The sequence below is a fragment of the Stenella coeruleoalba genome (genome assembly GCF_951394435.1).
Source record: "Stenella coeruleoalba genome assembly, chromosome: 4".
Classification (NCBI taxonomy): Eukaryota; Metazoa; Chordata; class Mammalia; order Artiodactyla; family Delphinidae; genus Stenella; species Stenella coeruleoalba.
The window spans coordinates 86957045-86977297 of record NC_137149.1 but is presented as its reverse complement, the minus strand read 5'-3'; the positions used below and the strand labels follow the sequence as shown (position 1 = coordinate 86977297).

At 43.7% G+C, this 20253-nt stretch overlaps 1 long non-coding RNA gene across 7 annotated transcripts in view; it reads right to left on the bottom strand.

The window, feature by feature from the left end:
• Positions 1–20253, bottom strand: part of LOC307185334 — a 3778167-nt gene that overhangs the window by 3332949 nt on the left and 424965 nt on the right. The gene's annotated exons all lie outside the window — the stretch shown is intronic.

Here is a 20253-nt window from a genome sequence, read left to right as displayed (position 1 = left end):
CCTGGTACTCGGGTGCAACATTCCAGACGCTTTACTAACACTCTCCCGACCTGGAGAGTCAGTCCCTTTAACCTCCTGTTTGGCCCAGTTTGCAATTTCTGCGGAAGATGAACAGGAATAGCGAGAACCAATGAGAGGCTAGCTGGAGGTGTCTGGACGGGCAAATTTAACTCTCATTTCCCACCAGGAAGAGGAATTAACCAAAGGCTCAGCGTGCCGTGCCGGAACCAGATTAGGGCCTGAAGCCATCCTGCGGTGTTGCGGCCAGGTCACAAGAAAGCGAGTTGAAGAAAGGAGCTCAGGGGCACTGTAATTCACAACCTGCAGAGTTATAAATGACAGCTATCATCCAAAAATAGACTGAAGTAAGGCTGCCAAGAGGACTTGAAAGCGGGGCAGAATTGCAGGAAACCGATTTCAGGAGGTAGACTGGAATTGCATTGAAAGCATAGGAAAAGAGGCAGAACGTCCACAATGATGCACTTGGCCAAAAAGGGCGTATGCGTTTTTTCCTGAATATATTCAGGAAAAAACGCATACGCCCTTTTTGGCCAACCAAGCAAGCTTGCAAAGGAAATCTGCACTACAATGAAGTCTCACTTCCCCCCGGTCAAAAGGGCCATCTGAAAAAAGTGTAAAATCCAGAAAGGCAACAGGCCATTGAGAACTGGGAGCCTTGTTATGCTGATGGGCGGGATGTAAATTGCCAACAGACACTTGGGAGAAGTGTATGGTGTTTCCTGAAACATCTAAAAAACAAAGCAACAGAGCCTAGGGCACTTCCACTTATGGTCCTATAGCTTAGGGAAATTAAAATCAAAAAGACACAGCCACCACAAAGTTTGGAACGGCTCTGTTTACAAGTACCTCGTTTACAGTACAAGTTCAACATCGCAGAAAGTGAAAAATGGATAAAGAAGTTGTGGTATTTACTTACAAAGCAATATCACTCAGCAATGAAATCTATGTCATCAGGCCCTTAGCAGCACAATGAGTGGATTCAGGTATGATGATTCTAACTGAAATAAGTCACACAGAAAAAGAAACATCATAAGATATCAGTAATACACGGAATGTAAACTTGGCTACACAGGAACTGAATTACAGAACAGAACAGGGTCTCAAATTTAGAAAACCAACTTATGCTTGCTTAAGGGTAAAGGTGAGTTGGGGTGCTGCATAAAACCAGAGATTGAAATGAGCACAGATAAAGTTCCTTAAGCCAAATATGGAATAGACAAGAGCTACTCCTTGCTCAACAAAATGGACTCAACACCGCATATTAAACGCCTAAGAATGCACCTGACTAGTAAGTATCTTAAAACCTATGGATTGCTATGTCTCCGAAAGAGAATCAAGCATGTGTACAGGGGCCTAAACGCAGCAGTGATAGGATTGGAGAGGTTCGGTGAGCAAATGAAGACCCTTTGAAGTCATATTGCATGGTACCCATTCCACGGGTTTCAACTACCCAGGTTTAAGGTATTCTTCCTTCAGCTAAAACATGCATGTGGAACCTAGAGTATGATCAACCATGTGATCGGGAGACGTATTCAAATATGTCTCAGTTTTCCTCCCCTGGTACTCGGGTTCAACATTCCAGACGCTTTACTAACACTCTCCCCACTTAGAGAGTCAGCGCCTTTAACCTCCTTTTTGGCCCAGTTTGCAATTTCTGCGGAAGATGAACAGGAATAGTGAGAACCGATTAGAGGCTAGCTGGAGGTGTCTGGACGGGCAAATTTAACTCTCATTTCCCACCAGGAAGTGGAAATAACCAAAGGCTCAGTGTGCCGTGCCGGAACCAGATTAGGGCCTGAAGACATCCTGCGGTGCTGCGGCCAGCTCAAAAGAAAGCTAGTTGAAGAAAGGAGCTCAGGGGCACTGTAATTCACAAACCTGCAGAGTTATAAATGACAGCTATCGTCCAAAAATATACTGAAGAAAGGCTGCCAAGAGGACTTGAAAGCGGGGCAGAATTGCAGGAAACCGATTTCAGGAGGTAGACTGGAATTGCATTGAAAGCATAGGAAAAGAGGCAGAACGTCCACAATGATGCACTTGGCCAAAAAGGGCGTATGCGTTTTTTCCTGAATATATTTAGGAAAAAACGCATACGCCCTTTTTGGCCAACCAAGCAAGCTTGCAAAGGAAATCTGCACTACAATGAAGTCTCACTTCCCCCCGGTCAAAAGGGCAATCTGAAAAAAGTGTAAAATCCAGAAAGGCAGAACAGGCCATGGAGAACTGGGAGCCTTGTTATGCTGATGGGCGGGATGTAAATTGCCAACAGACACTCGGGAGAAGTGTATGGTGTTTCCTGAAATATCTAAATAACAAAGCAACAGAACCTAGGGCACTTCCACTTATGGTCCTATAGCTTAGGGAAATTAAAATCAAAAAGACACAGCCACCCCAAAGTTTCGAACGGCTCTGTTTACAAGAACCTCGTTTACAGTACAAGTTCAACATCGCAGAAAGTGAAAAATGGATAAAGAAATTGTGGTATTTACTTACAAAGCAATATCACTCAGCAATGAAATCTGTGTCATCAGGCCCTTAGCAGCACAATGAGTGGATTCAGGTATGATGATTCTAACTGAAATAAGTCACACAGAAAAAGAAACATCATAAGATATCAGTAATACACGGAATGGAAACTTGGCTACACAGGAACTGAATTACAGAACAGAACAGGGTCTCAAATTTAGAAAACCAACTTATGCTTGCTTAAGGGGAAAGGTGAGTTGGGGTGCTGCATAAAACCAGAGATTGAAATGAGCACAGATAAAGTTCCTTAAGTCAAATATGGAATAGACAAGAGCTACTCCTTGCTCAACGAAAGGACTCAACACCGCATATTAAACGCCTAAGAATGTACCTGACTAGTAAGTATCTTAAAACCTGTGGATTGCTATGTCTCCGAAAGAGAATCAAGCATGTGTACAGGGGCATAAACGCAGCAGTGATAGGATTGGAGAGGTTCGGTGAGCAAATGAAGACCCTTTGAAGTCATATTGCATGGTACCCATTACACGGGTCTTAACTCTCCAGGTTTAAGGTATTCTTCCTTCAGCTAAAACATGCATGTGGAACCCAGAGTATGATCAACCATGTGAACGGGAGACGTGTTCAAATATGTCTCAGTTTCCCCCCCCTGGTACTCGGGTGCAACATTCCAGACGCTTTACTAACACTCTCCCGACCTGGAGAGTCAGTCCCTTTAACCTCCTGTTTGGCCCAGTTTGCAATTTCTGCGGAAGATGAACAGGAATAGCGAGAACCAATGAGAGGCTAGCTGGAGGTGTCTGGATGGGCAAATTTAACTCTCATTTCCCACCAGGAAGAGGAATTAACCAAAGGCTCAGCGTGCCGTGCCGGAACCAGATTAGGGCCTGAAGCCATCCTGCGGTGTTGCGGCCAGCTCAAAAGAAAGCGAGTTGAAGAAAGGAGCTCAGGGGCACTGTAATTCACAAACCTGCAGAGTTATAAATGACAGCTATCGTCCAAAAATAGACTGAAGTAAGGCTGCCAAGAGGACTTGAAAGCGGGGCAGAATTGCAGGAAACCGATTTCAGGAGGTAGACTGGAATTGCATTGAAAGCATAGGAAAAGAGGCAGAACGTCCACAATGATGCACTTGGCCAAAAAGGGCGTATGCGTTTTTTCCTGAATATATTCAGGAAAAAACGCATACGCCCTTTTTGGCCAACCAAGCAAGCTTGCAAAGGAAATCTGCACTACAATGAAGTCTCACTTCCCCCCGGTCAAAAGGGCCATCTGAAAAAAGTGTAAAATCCAGAAAGGCAGGACAGGCCATGGAGAACTGGGAGCCTTGTTATGCTGATGGGCGGGATGTAAATTGCCAACAGACACTCGGGAGAAGTGTATGGTGTTTCCTGAAACATCTAAAAAACAAAGCAACAGAGCCTAGGGCACTTCCACTTATGGTCCTATAGCTTAGGGAAATTAAAATCAAAAAGACACAGCCACCCCAAAGTTTGGATCGGCTCTGTTTACAAGAACCTCATTTACAGTACAAGTTCAACATCGCAGAAAGTGAAAAATGGATAAAGAAGTTGTGGTATTCACTTACAAAGCAATATCACTCAGCAATGAAATCTATGTCATCAGGCCCTTAGCAGCACAATGAGTGGATTCAGGTATGATGATTCTAACTGAAATAAGTCACACAGAAAAAGAAACATCATAAGATATCAGTAATACACAGAATGGAAACTTGGCTACACAGGAACTGAATTACAGAACAGAACAGGGTCTCAAATTTAGAAAACCAACTTATGCTTGCTTAAGGGTAAAGGTGAGTTGGGGTGCTGCATAAAACCAGAGATTGAAATGAGCACAGATAAAGTTCCTTAAGCCAAATATGGAATAGACAAGAGCTACTCCTTGCTCAACAAAATGGACTCAACACCGCATATTAAACGCCTAAGAATGCACCTGACTAGTAAGTATCTTAAAACCTATGGATTGCTATGTCTCCGAAAGAGAATCAAGCATGTGTACAGGGGCATAAACGCAGCAGTGATAGGATTGGAGAGGTTCGGTGAGCAAATGAAGACCCTTTGAAGTCATATTGCATGGTACCCATTCCACGGGTTTCAACTACCCAGGTTTAAGGTATTCTTCCTTCAGCTAAAACATGCATGTGGAACCTAGAGTATGATCAACCATGTGATCGGGAGACGTATTCAAATATGTCTCAGTTTTCCTCCCCTGGTACTCGGGTTCAACATTCCAGACGCTTTACTAACACTCTCCCCACTTAGAGAGTCAGCGCCTTTAACCTCCTTTTTGGCCCAGTTTGCAATTTCTGCGGAAGATGAACAGGAATAGTGAGAACCGATTAGAGGCTAGCTGGAGGTGTCTGGACGGGCAAATTTAACTCTCATTTCCCACCAGGAAGTGGAAATAACCAAAGGCTCAGTGTGCCGTGCCGGAACCAGATTAGGGCCTGAAGACATCCTGCGGTGCTGCGGCCAGCTCAAAAGAAAGCGAGTTGAAGAAAGGAGCTCAGGGGCACTGTAATTCACAAACCTGCAGAGTTATAAATGACAGCTATCGTCCAAAAATATACTGAAGAAAGGCTGCCAAGAGGACTTGAAAGCGGGGCAGAATTGCAGGAAACCGATTTCAGGAGGTAGACTGGAATTGCATTGAAAGCATAGGAAAAGAGGCAGAACGTCCACAATGATGCACTTGGCCAAAAAGGGCGTATGCGTTTTTTCCTGAATATATTCAAGAAAAAACGCATACGCCCTTTTTGGCCAACCAAGCAAGCTTGCAAAGGAAATCTGCACTACAATGAAGTCTCACTTCCCCCCGGTCAAAAGGGCAATCTGAAAAAAGTGTAAAATCCAGAAAGGCAGAACAGGCCATGGAGAACTGGGAGCCTTGTTATGCTGATGGGCGGGATGTAAATTGCCAACAGACACTCGGGAGAAGTGTATGGTGTTTCCTGAAATATCTAAAAAACAAAGCAACAGAACCTAGGGCACTTCCACTTATGGTCCTATAGCTTAGGGAAATTAAAATCAAAAACACACAGCCACCCCAAAGTTTCGAACGGCTCTGTTTACAAGAACCTCGTTTACAGTACAAGTTCAACATCGCAGAAAGTGAAAAATGGATAAAGAAATTGTGGTATTTACTTACAAAGCAATATCACTCAGCAATGAAATCTGTGTCATCAGGCCCTTAGCAGCACAATGAGTGGATTCAGGTATGATGATTCTAACTGAAATAAGTCACACAGAAAAAGAAACATCATAAGATATCAGTAATACACGGAATGGAAACTTGGCTACAAAGGAACTGAATTACAGAACAGAACAGGGTCTCAAATTTAGAAAACCAACTTATGCTTGCTTAAGGGGAAAGGTGAGTTGGGGTGCTGCATAAAACCAGAGATTGAAATGAGCACAGATAAAGTTCCTTAAGTTAAATATGGAATAGACAAGAGCTACTCCTTGCTCAACGAAAGGACTCAACACCGCATATTAAACGCCTAAGAATGTACCTGACTAGTAAGTATCTTAAAACCTGTGGATTGCTATGTCTCCGAAAGAGAATCAAGCATGTGTACAGGGGCATAAACGCAGCAGTGATAGGATTGGAGAGGTTCGGTGAGCAAATGAAGACCCTTTGAAGTCATATTGCATGGTACCCATTACACGGGTCTTAACTCTCCAGGTTTAAGGTATTCTTCCTTCAGCTAAAACATGCATGTGGAACCCAGAGTATGATCAACCATGTGAACGGGAGACGTGTTCAAATATGTCTCAGTTTCCCCCCCCTGGTACTCGGGTGCAACATTCCAGACGCTTTACTAACACTCTCCCGACCTGGAGAGTCAGTCCCTTTAACCTCCTGTTTGGCCCAGTTTGCAATTTCTGCGGAAGATGAACAGGAATAGCGAGAACCAATGAGAGGCTAGCTGGAGGTGTCTGGATGGGCAAATTTAACTCTCATTTCCCACCAGGAAGAGGAATTAACCAAAGGCTCAGCGTGCCATGCCGGAACCAGATTAGGGCCTTAAGCCATCCTGCGGTGTTGCGGCCAGCTCAAAAGAAAGCGAGTTGAAGAAAGGAGCTCAGGGGCACTGTAATTCACAAACCTGCAGAGTTATAAATGACAGCTATCTTCCAAAAATAGACTGAAGTAAGGCTGCCAAGAGGACTTGAAAGCGGGGCAGAATTGCAGGAAACCGATTTCAGGAGGTAGACTGGAATTGCATTGAAAGCATAGGAAAAGAGGCAGAACGTCCACAATGATGCACTTGGCCAAAAAGGGCATATGCGTTTTTTCCTGAATATATTCAGGAAAAAACGCATACGCCCTTTTTGGCCAACCAAGCAAGCTTGCAAAGGAAATCTGCACTACAATGAAGTCTCACTTCCCCCCGGTCAAAAGGGCCATCTGAAAAAAGTGTAAAATCCAGAAAGGCAGGACAGGCCATGGAGAACTGGGAGCCTTGTTATGCTGATGGGCGGGATGTAAATTGCCAACAGACACTCGGGAGAAGTGTATGGTGTTTCCTGAAACATCTAAAAAACAAAGCAACAGAGCCTAGGGCACTTCCACTTATGGTCCTATAGCTTAGGGAAATTAAAATCAAAAAGACACAGCCACCCCAAAGTTTGGATCGGCTCTGTTTACAAGAACCTCATTTACAGTACAAGTTCAACATCGCAGAAAGTGAAAAATGGATAAAGAAGTTGTGGTATTCACTTACAAAGCAATATCACTCAGCAATGAAATCTATGTCATCAGGCCCTTAGCAGCACAATGAGTGGATTCAGGTATGATGATTCTAACTGAAATAAGTCACACAGAAAAAGAAACATCATAAGATATCAGTAATACACGGAATGGAAACTTGGCTACACAGGAACTGAATTACAGAACAGAACAGGGTCTCAAATTTAGAAAACCAACTTATGCTTGCTTAAGGGTAAAGGTGAGTTGGGGTGCTGCATAAAACCAGAGATTGAAATGAGCACAGATAAAGTTCCTTAAGCCAAATATGGAATAGACAAGAGCTACTCCTTGCTCAACGAAATGGACTCAACACCACATATTAAATGCCTAAGAATGTACCTGACTAGTAAGTATCTTAAAACCTATGGATTGCTATGTCTCCGAAAGAGAATCAAGCATGTGTACAGGGGCATAAACGCAGCAGTGATAGTATTGGAGAGGTTCAGTGAGCAAATGAAGACCCTTTGAAGTCATATTGCATGGTACCCATTCCACGGGTCTCAACTCTCCAGGTTAAAGGTATTCTTCCTTCAGCTAAAACATGCATGTGGAACCCAGAGTATGATCAACCATGTGAACGGGAGACGTGTTCAAATATGTCTCAGTTTTCCTCCCCTGGTACTCGGGTGCAACATTCCAGACACTTTACTAACACTCTCCCGACTTGGAGAGTCAGTCCCTTTAACCTCCTGTTTGGCCCAGTTTGCAATTTCTGCGGAAGATGAACAGGAATAGCGAGAACCAATGAGAGGCTAGCTGGAGGTGTCTGGACGGGCAAATTTAACTCTCATTTCCCACCAGGAAGAGGAATTAACCAAAGGCTCAGCATGCCGGGCCGGAACCAGATTAGGGCCTGAAGCCATCCTGCGGTGTTGCGGCCAGCTCAAAAGAAAGCGAGTTGAAGAAAGGAGCTTAGGGGCACTGTAATTCACAAACCTGCAGAGTTATAAATGACAGCTATCGTCCAAAAATAGACTGAAGTAAGGCTGCCAAGAGGACTTTAAAGCGGGGCAGAATTGCAGGAAACCGATTTCAGGAGGTAGACTGGAATTGCATTGAAAGCATAGGAAAAGAGGTAGAACGTCCACAATGATGCACTTGGCCAAAAAGGGCGTATGCGTTTTTTCCTGAATATATTCAGGAAAAAACGCATACGCCCTTTTTGGCCAACCAAGCAAGCTTGCAAAGGAAATCTGCACTACAATGAAGTCTCACTTCCCCCCGGTCAAAAGGGCCATCTGAAAAAAGTGTAAAATCCAGAAAGGCAGGACAGGCCATGGAGAACTGGGAGCCTAGTTATGCTGATGGGCGGGATATAAATTGCCAACAGACACTCGGGAGAAGTGTATGGTGTTTCCTGAAACATCTAAAAAACAAAGCAACAGAGCCTAGGGCACTTCCACTTATGGTCCTATAGCTGAGGGAAATTAAAATCAAAAAGACACAGCCACCACAAAGTTTGGAACGGCTCTGTTTACAAGAACCTCGTTTACAGTACAAGTTCAACATCGCAGAAAGTGAAAAATGGATAAAGAAGTTGTGGTATTCACTTACAAAGCAATATCACTCAGCAATGAAATCTATGTCATCAGGCCCTTAGCAGCACAATGAGTGGATTCAGGTATGATGATTCTAACTGAAATAAGTCACACAGAAAAAGAAACATCATAAGATATCAGTAATACACGGAATGGAAACTTGGCTACACAGGAACTGAATTACAGAACAGAACAGGGTCTCAAATTTAGAAAACCAACTTATGCTTGCTTAAGGGTAAAGGTGAGTTGGGGTGCTGCATAAAACCAGAGATTGAAATGAGCACAGATAAAGTTCCTTAAGCCAAATATGGAATAGACAAGAGCTACTCCTTGCTCAATGAAATGGACTCAACACCGCATATTAAACGCATAAGAATGTACCTGACTAGTAAGTATCTTAAAACCTGTGGATTGCTATGTCTCCGAAAGAGAATCAAGCATGTGTACAGGGGCATAAACGTAGCAGTGATAAGATTGGAGAGGTTCGGTGAGCAAATGAAGACCCTTTGAATTCATACTGCATGGTACCCATTAAACGGGTTTCAACTACCCAGGTTTAAGGTATTCTTCCTTCAGCTAAAACATGCATGTGGAACCCAGAGTATGATCAACCATGTGAACGGGAGACGTGTTCAAATATGTCTCAGTTTTCCCCCCCTGGTACTCGGGTGCAACATTCCAGACGCTTTACTAACACTCTCCCGACCTGGAGAGTCAGTCCCTTTAACCTCCTGTTTGGCCCAGTTTGCAATTTCTGCGGAAGATGAACAGGAATAGCGAGAACCAATGAGAGGCTAGCTGGAGGTGTCTGGACGGGCAAATTTAACTCTCATTTCCCACCAGGAAGAGGAATTAACCAAAGGCTCAGCGTGCCGTGCCGGAACCAGATTAGGGCCTGAAGCCATCCAGCGGTGTTGCGGCCAGGTCACAAGAAAGCGAGTTGAAGAAAGGAGCTCAGGGGCACTGTAATTCACAAACCTGCAGAGTTATAAATGACAGCTATCGTCCAAAAATAGACTGAAGTAAGGCTGCCAAGAGGACTTGAAAGCGGGGCGGAATTGCAGGAAACCGATTTCAGGCGGTAGACTGGAATTGCATTGAAAGCATAGGAAAAGAGGCAGAACGTCCACAATGATGCACTTGGCCAAAAAGGGCGTATGCGTTTTTTCCTGAATATATTCAGGAAAAAACGCATACGCCCTTTTTGGCCAACCAAGCAAGCTTGCAAAGGAAATCTGCACTACAATGAAGTCTCACTTCCCCCCCGGTCAAAAGGGCCATCTGAAAAAAGTGTAAAATCCAGAAAGGCAACAGGCCATTGAGAACTGGGAGCCTTGTTATGCTGATGGGCGGGATGTAAATTGCCAACAGACACTTGGGAGAAGTGTATGGTGTTTCCTGAAACATCTAAAAAACAAAGCAACAGAGCCTAGGGCACTTCCACTTATGGTCCTATAGCTTAGGGAAATTAAAATCAAAAAGACACAGCCACCCCAAAGTTTGGAACGGCTCTGTTTACAAGTACCTCGTTTACAGTACAAGTTCAACATCGCAGAAAGTGAAAAATGGATAAAGAAGTTGTGGTATTTACTTACAAAGCAATATCACTCAGCAATGAAATCTATGTCATCAGGCCCTTAGCAGCACAATGAGTGGATTCAGGTATGATGATTCTAACTGAAATAAGTCACACAGAAAAAGAAACATCATAAGATATCAGTAATACACGGAATGTAAACTTGGCTACACAGGAACTGAATTACAGAACAGAACAGGGTCTCAAATTTAGAAAACCAACTTATGCTTGCTTAAGGGTAAAGGTGAGTTGGGGTGCTGCATAAAACCAGAGATTGAAATGAGCACAGATAAAGTTCCTTAAGCCAAATATGGAATAGACAAGAGCTACTCCTTGCTCAACAAAATGGACTCAACACCGCATATTAAACGCCTAAGAATGCACCTGACTAGTAAGTATCTTAAAACCTATGGATTGCTATGTCTCCGAAAGAGAATCAAGCATGTGTACAGGGGCATAAACGCAGCAGTGATAGGATTGGAGAGGTTCGGTGAGCAAATGAAGACCCTTTGAAGTCATATTGCATGGTACCCATTCCACGGGTCTCAACTCTCCAGCTTTAAGGTATTCTTCCTTCAGCTAAAACATGCATGTGGAACCTAGAGTATGATCAACCATGTGATCGGGAGACGTATTCAAATATGTCTCAGTTTTCCTCCCCTGGTACTCGGGTTCAACATTCCAGACGCTTTACTAACACTCTCCCCACTTAGAGAGTCAGCGCCTTTAACATCCTTTTTGGCCCAGTTTGCAATATCTGCGGAAGATGAACAGGAATAGCGAGAACCAATTAGAGGCTAGCTGGAGGTGTGTGGACGGGCAAATTTAACTCTCATTTCCCACCAGGAAGTGGAAATAACCAAAGGCTCAGTGTGCCGTGCCGGAACCAGATTAGGGCCTGAAGACATCCTGCCGTGTTGCGGCCAGCTCACAAGAAAGCGAGTTGAAGAAAGGAGCTCAGGGGCACTGTAATTCACAAACCTGCAGAGTTATAAATGACAGCTATCGTCCAAAAATATACTGAAGTAAGGCTGCCAAGAGGACTTGAAAGCGGGGCAGAATTGCAGGAAACCGATTTCAGGAGGTAGACTGGAATTGCATTGAAAGCATAGGAAAAGAGGCAGAACGTCCACAATGATGCACTTGGCCAAAAAGGGCGTATGCGTTTTTTCCTGAATATATTCAGGAAAAAACGCATACGCCCTTTTTGGCCAACCAAGCAAGCTTGCAAAGGAAATCTGCACTACAAAGAAGTCTCACTTCCCCCCGGTCAAAAGGGCCATCTGAAAAAAGTGTAAAATCCAGAAAGGCAGGACAGGCCAAGGAGAACTGGGAGCCTTGTTATGCTGATGGGTGGGATGTAAATTGCCAACAGACACTCGGGAGAAGTGTATGGTGTTTCCTGAAACATCTAAAAAACAAAGCAACAGAACCTAGGGCACTTCCACTTATGGTCCTATAGCTTAGGGAAATTAAAATCAAAAAGACACAGCCACCCCAAAGTTTGGAACGGCTCTGTTTACAAGAACCTCGTTTACAGTACAAGTTCAACATTGCAGAAAGTGAAAAATGGATAAAGAAGTTGTGGTATTCACTTACAAAGCAATATCACTCAGCAATGAAATCTATGTCATCAGGCCCTTAGCAGCACAATGAGTGGATTCAGGTATGATGATTCTAACTGAAATAAGTCACACAGAAAAAGAAACATCATAAGATATCAGTAATACACGGAATGGAAACTTGGCTACACAGGAACTGAATTACAGAACAGAACAGGGTCTCAAATTTAGAAAACCAACTTATGCTTGCTTAAGGGTAAAGGTGAGTTGGGGTGCTGCATAAAACCAGAGATTGAAATGAGCACAGATAAATTTCCTTAAGCCAAATATGGAATAGACAAGAGCTACTCCTTGCTCAACGAAATGGACTCAACACCGCATATTAAATGCCTAAGAATGTACCTGACTAGTAAGTATCTTAAAACCTATGGATTGCTATGTCTCCGAAAGAGAATCAAGCATGTGTACAGGGGCATAAACGCAGCAGTGATAGGATTGGAGAGGTTCGGTGAGCAAATGAAGACCCTTTGAAGTCATATTGCATGGTACCCATTCCACGGGTCTCAACTCTCCAGGTTTAAGGTATTCTTCCTTCAGCTAAAACATGCATGTGGAACCCAGAGTATGATCAACCATGTGAACGGGAGACGTGTTCAAATATGTCTCAGTTTTCCTCCCCTGGTACTCGGGTGCAACATTCCAGACGCTTTACTAACACTCTCCCGTCTTGGAGAGTCAGTCCCTTTAACCTCCTGTTTGGCCCAGTTTGCAATTTCTGCGGAAGATGAACAGGAATAGCGAGAACCAATGAGAGGCTAGCTGGAGGTGTCTGGACGGGCAAATTTAACACTCATTTCCCACCAGGAAGAGGAATTAACCAAAGGCTCAGCATGCCGGGCCGGAACCAGATTAGGGCCTGAAGCCATCCTGCCGTGTTGCGGCCAGGTCACAAGAAAGCGAGTTGAAGAAAGGAGCTCAGGGGCACTGTAATTCACAAACCTGCAGAGTTATAAATGACAGCTATCGTCCAAAAATAGACTGAAGTAAGGCTGCCAAGAGGACTTGAAAGCGGGGCAGAATTGCAGGAAACCGATTTCAGGAGGTAGACTGGAATTGCACTGAAAGCATAGGAAAAGAGGCAGAACGTCCACAATGATGCACTTGGCCAAAAAGGGCGTATGCGTTTTTTCCTGAATATATTCAGGAAAAAACGCATACGCCCTTTTTGGCCAACCAAGCAAGCTTGCAAAGGAAATCTGCACTACAATGAAGTCTCACTTCCCCCGGGTCAAAAGGGCCATCTGAAAAAAGTGTAAAATCCAGAAAGGCAGGACAGGCCATGGAGAACTGGGAGCCTTGTTATGCTGATGAGCGGCATGTAAATTGCCAACAACCACTCGGGAGAAGTGTATGGTGTTTCCTGAAACATCTAAAAAACAAAGCAACAGAACCTAGGGCACTTCCACTTATGGTCCTATAGCTTAGGGAAATTAAAATCAAAAAGACACAGCCACCCCAAAGTTTGGAACGGCTCTGTTTACAAGAACCTCGTTTACAGTACAAGTTCAACATCGCAGAAAGTGAAAAATGGATAAAGAAGTTGTGGTATTTACTTACAAAGCAATATCACTCAGCAATGAAATCTGTGTCATCAGGCCCTTAGCAGCACAATGAGTGGATTCAGGTATGATGATTCTAACTGAAATAAGTCACACAGAAAAAGAAACATCATAAGATATCAGTAATACACGGAATGGAAACTTGGCTACACAGGAACTGAATTACAGAACAGAACAGGGTCTCAAATTTAGAAAACCAACTTATGCTTGCTTAAGGGGAAAGGTGAGTTGGGGTGCTGCATAAAACCAGAGATTGAAATGAGCACAGATAAAGTTCCTTAAGCCAAATATGGAATAGACAAGAGCTACTCCTTGCTCAACGAAATGGACTCAACACCGCATATTAAACGCCTAAGAATGTACCTGACTAGTAAGTATCTTAAAACCTATGGATTGCTATGTCTCTGAAAGAGAATCAAGCATGTGTACAGGGGCATAAACGCAGCAGTGATAGGATTGGAGAGGTTCGTGAGCAAATGAAGACCCTTTGAAGTCATATTGCATGGTACCCATTACACGGGTTTCAACTACCCAGGTTTAAGGTATTCTTCCTTCAGCTAAAACATGCATGTGGAGCCTAGAGTATGATCAACCATGTGATCGGGAGACGTGTTCAAATATGTCTCAGTTTTCGTACCCTGGTACTCGGGTGCAACATTCCAGACGCTTTACTAACACTCTCCCCACTTGGAGAGTCAGTCCCTTTAACCTCCTGTTTGGCCCAGTTTGCAATTTCTGTGGAAGATGAACAGGAATAGCGAGAACCAATGAGAGACTAGCTGGAGGTGTCTGGATGGGCAAATTTAACTCTCATTTCCCACCAGGAAGAGGAATTAAGCAAAGGCTCAGCGTGCCGTGCCAGAACCAGATTAGGGCCTGAAGACATCCTGCAGTATTGCGGCCAGGTCACAAGAAAGCGAGTTGAAGAAAGGAGCTCAGGGGCACTGTAATTCACAAACCTGCAGAGTTATAAATGACAGCTATCGTCCAAAAATATACTGAAGTAAGGCTGCCAAGAGGACTTGAAAGCGGGGCAGAATTTCAGGAAACTGATTTCAAGAGGTAGACTGGAATTGCACTGAAAGCATAGGAAAAGAGGCAGAACGTCCACAATGATGCACTTGGCCAAAAAGGGCGTATGCGTTTTTTCCTGAATATATTCAGGAAAAAACGCATACGCCCTTTTTGGCCAACCAAGCAAGCTTGCAAAGGAAATCTGCACTACAATGAAGTCTCACTTCCCCCCGGTCAAAAGGGCCATCTGAAAAAAGTGTAAAATCCAGAAAGGCAGGACAGGCCATGGAGAACTGGGAGCCTTGTTATGCTGATGGGCGGGATGTAAATTGCCACAGACACTCAGGAGAAGTGTATGGTGTTTCCTGAAACATCTAAAAAACAAAGCAACAGAGCCTAGGGCACTTCCACTTATGGTCCTATAGCTTAGGGAAATTAAAATCAAAAAGACACAGCCACCCCAAAGTTTGGAACGGCTCTGTTTACAAGAACCTCGTTTACAGTACAAGTTCAACATTGCAGAAAGTGAAAAATGGATAAAGAAGTTGTGGTATTCACTTACAAAGCAATATCACTCAGCAATGAAATCTATGTCATCAGGCCCTTAGCAGCACAATGAGTGGATTCAGGTATGATGATTCTAACTGAAATAAGTCACACAGAAAAAGAAACATCATAAGATATCAGTAATACACGGAATGGAAACTTGGCTACACAGGAACTGAATTACAGAACAGAACAGGGTCTCAAATTTAGAAAACCAACTTATGCTTGCTTAAGGGTAAAGGTGAGTTGGGGTGCTGCATAAAACCAGAGATTGAAATGAGCACAGATAAATTTCCTTAAGCCAAATATGGAATAGACAAGAGCTACTCCTTGCTCAACGAAATGGACTCAACACCGCATATTAAATGCCTAAGAATGTACCTGACTAGTAAGTATCTTAAAACCTATGGATTGCTATGTCTCCGAAAGAGAATCAAGCATGTGTACAGGGGCATAAACGCAGCAGTGATAGGATTGGAGAGGTTCGGTGAGCAAATGAAGACCCTTTGAAGTCATATTGCATGGTACCCATTCCACGGGTCTCAACTCTCCAGGTTTAAGGTATTCTTCCTTCAGCTAAAACATGCATGTGGAACCCAGAGTATGATCAACCATGTGAACGGGAGACGTGTTCAAATATGTCTCAGTTTTCCTCCCCTGGTACTCGGGTGCAACATTCCAGACGCTTTACTAACACTCTCCCGTCTTGGAGAGTCAGTCCCTTTAACCTCCTGTTTGGCCCAGTTTGCAATTTCTGCGGAAGATGAACAGGAATAGCGAGAACCAATGAGAGGCTAGCTGGAGGTGTCTGGACGGGCAAATTTAACACTCATTTCCCACCAGGAAGAGGAATTAACCAAAGGCTCAGCATGCCGGGCCGGAACCAGATTAGGGCCTGAAGCCATCCTGCCGTGTTGCGGCCAGGTCACAAGAAAGCGAGTTGAAGAAAGGAGCTCAGGGGCACTGTAATTCACAAACCTGCAGAGTTATAAATGACAGCTATCGTCCAAAAATAGACTGAAGTAAGGCTGCCAAGAGGACTTGAAAGCGGGGCAGAATTGCAGGAAACCGATTTCAGGAGGTAGACTGGAATTGCACTGAAAGCATAGGAAAAGAGGCAGAACGTCCACAATGATGCACTTGGCCAAAAAGGGCGTATGCGTTTTTTCCTGAATATATTCAGGAAAAAACGCATACGCCCTTTTTGGCCAACCAAGCAAGCTTGCAAAGGAAATCTGCACTACAATGAAGTCTCACTTCCCCCGGGTCAAAAGGGCCATCTGAAAAAAGTGTAAAATCCAGAAAGGCAGGACAGGCCATGGAGAACTGGGAGCCTTGTTATGCTGATGAGCGGCATGTAAATTGCCAACAACCACTCGGGAGAAGTGTATGGTGTTTCCTGAAACATCTAAAAAACAAAGCAACAGAACCTAGGGCACTTCCACTTATGGTCCTATAGCTTAGGGAAATTAAAATCAAAAAGACACAGCCACCCCAAAGTTTGGAACGGCTCTGTTTACAAGAACCTCGTTTACAGTACAAGTTCAACATCGCAGAAAGTGAAAAATGGATAAAGAAGTTGTGGTATTTACTTACAAAGCAATATCACTCAGCAATGAAATCTGTGTCATCAGGCCCTTAGCAGCACAATGAGTGGATTCAGGTATGATGATTCTAACTGAAATAAGTCACACAGAAAAAGAAACATCATAAGATATCAGTAATACACGGAATGGAAACTTGGCTACACAGGAACTGAATTACAGAACAGAACAGGGTCTCAAATTTAGAAAACCAACTTATGCTTGCTTAAGGGGAAAGGTGAGTTGGGGTGCTGCATAAAACCAGAGATTGAAATGAGCACAGATAAAGTTCCTTAAGCCAAATATGGAATAGACAAGAGCTACTCCTTGCTCAACGAAATGGACTCAACACCGCATATTAAACGCCTAAGAATGTACCTGACTAGTAAGTATCTTAAAACCTATGGATTGCTATGTCTCTGAAAGAGAATCAAGCATGTGTACAGGGGCATAAACGCAGCAGTGATAGGATTGGAGAGGTTCGTGAGCAAATGAAGACCCTTTGAAGTCATATTGCATGGTACCCATTACACGGGTTTCAACTACCCAGGTTTAAGGTATTCTTCCTTCAGCTAAAACATGCATGTGGAGCCTAGAGTATGATCAACCATGTGATCGGGAGACGTGTTCAAATATGTCTCAGTTTTCGTACCCTGGTACTCGGGTGCAACATTCCAGACGCTTTACTAACACTCTCCCCACTTGGAGAGTCAGTCCCTTTAACCTCCTGTTTGGCCCAGTTTGCAATTTCTGTGGAAGATGAACAGGAATAGCGAGAACCAATGAGAGACTAGCTGGAGGTGTCTGGATGGGCAAATTTAACTCTCATTTCCCACCAGGAAGAGGAATTAAGCAAAGGCTCAGCGTGCCGTGCCAGAACCAGATTAGGGCCTGAAGACATCCTGCAGTATTGCGGCCAGGTCACAAGAAAGCGAGTTGAAGAAAGGAGCTCAGGGGCACTGTAATTCACAAACCTGCAGAGTTATAAATGACAGCTATCGTCCAAAAATATACTGAAGTAAGGCTGCCAAGAGGACTTGAAAGCGGGGCAGAATTTCAGGAAACTGATTTCAAGAGGTAGACTGGAATTGCACTGAAAGCATAGGAAAAGAGGCAGAACGTCCACAATGATGCACTTGGCCAAAAAGGGCGTATGCGTTTTTTCCTGAATATATTCAGGAAAAAACGCATACGCCCTTTTTGGCCAACCAAGCAAGCTTGCAAAGGAAATCTGCACTACAATGAAGTCTCACTTCCCCCCGGTCAAAAGGGCCATCTGAAAAAAGTGTAAAATCCAGAAAGGCAGGACAGGCCATGGAGAACTGGGAGCCTTGTTATGCTGATGGGCGGGATGTAAATTGCCACAGACACTCAGGAGAAGTGTATGGTGTTTCCTGAAACATCTAAAAAACAAAGCAACAGAGCCTAGGGCACTTCCACTTATGGTCCTATAGCTTAGGGAAATTAAAATCAAAAAGACACAGCCACCCCAAAGTTTGGAACGGCTCTGTTTACAAGAACCTCGTTTACAGTACAAGTTCAACATTGCAGAAAGTGAAAAATGGATAAAGAAGTTGTGGTATTCACTTACAAAGCAATATCACTCAGCAATGAAATCTGTGTCATCAGGCCCTTAGCAGCACAATGAGTGGATTCAGGTATGATGGTTCTAACTGAAATAAGTCACACAGAAAACGAAACATCATAAGATATCAGTAATACACGGAATGTAAACTTGGCTACACAGGAACTGAATTACAGAACAGAACAGGGTCTCAAATTTAGAAAACCAACATATGCTTGCTTAAGGGGAAAGGTGAGTTGGGGTGCTGCATAAAACCAGAGATTGAAATGAGCACAGATAAAGTTCCTTAAGCCAAATATGGAATAGACAAGAGCTACTCCTTGCTCAACGAAATGGACTCAACACCGCATATTAAACGCCTAAGAATGTACCTGACTAGTAAGTATCTTAAAACCTATGGATTGCTATGTCTCCGAAAGAGAATCAAGCATGTGTAAAGGGGCATAAACGTAGCAGTGATAGGATTGGAGAGGTTCGTGAGCAAATGAAGACCCTTTGAAGTCATATTGCATGGTACCCATTCCACGGGTTTCAACTACCCAGGTTTAAGGTATTCTTCCTTCAGCTAAAACATGCATGTGGAACCTAGAGTATGATCAACCATGTGATCGGGAGACGTGTTCAAATATGTCTCAGTTTTCGTACCCTGGTACTCGGGTGCAACATTCCAGACGCTTTACTAACACTCTCCCCACTTGGAGAGTCAGTCCCTTTAACCTCCTGTTTGGCCCAGTTTGCAATTTCTGTGGAAGATGAACAGGAATAGCGAGAACCAATGAGAGACTAGCTGGAGGTGTCTGGATGGGCAAATTTAACTCTCATTTCCCACCAGGAAGAGGAATTAACCAAAGGCTCAGCGTGCCGTGCCAGAACCAGATTAGGGCCTGAAGACATCCTGCAGTGTTGCGGCCAGGTCACAAGAAAGCGAGTTGAAGAAAGGAGCTCAGGGGCACTGTAATTCACAAACCTGCAGAGTTATAAATGACAGCTATCGTCCAAAAATATACTGAAGTAAGGCTGCCAAGAGGACTTGAAAGCGGGGCAGAATTGCAGGAAACCGATTACAGGAGGTAGACTGGAATTGCATTGAAAGCATAGGAAAAGAGGCAGAACGTCCACAATGATGCACTTGGCCAAAAAGGGCGTATGCGTTTTTTCCTGAATATATTCAGGAAAAAACGCATACGCCCTTTTTGGCCAACCAAGCAAACTTGCAAAGGAAATCTGCACTACAATGAAGTCTCACTTCCCCCCGGTCAAAAGGGCCATCTGAAAAAAAGTGTAAAATCCAGAAAGGCAGGACAGGCCATGGAGAACTGGGAGCCTTGTTATGCTGATGGCCGGGATGTAAATTGCCAACAACCACTTGGGAGAAGTGTATGGTGTTTCCTGAAACATCTAAAAAACAAAGCAACAGAGCCTAGGGCACTTCCAATTATGGTCCTATAGCTTAGGGAAATTAAAATCAAAAAGACACAGCCACCCCAAAGTTTGGGACGCCTCTGTTTACAAGAACCTCGTTTACCGTACAAGTTCAATATCACAGAAAGTGAAAAATGGATAAAGAACTTGTGGTACTTACGTACAATGCAGTATCACTCAGCAATGAAATCTATGTCATCAGGCCCGTAGCAGCATAATGAGTAGATTCAGGTACGATGATTCTAACTGAAATAAGTCACACAGAAAAAGAAACATCATAAGATATCACTAATACACGGAATGTAAACTTGGCTACACAGGAACTGAATTCCAAAACAGAACAGGTTCTCAAATTTAGAAAACCAACTTATGCTTGCTTAAGGGGAATGGTGAGTTGGGTTGCTGCATAAAACCAGAGATTGAAATGAGCACAGATAAAGTTCCTTAAGCCAAATATGGAATAGACAAGAGCTACTCCTTGCTCAACGAAATGGACTCAAAACCCCATATTAAACGCCTAAGAATGT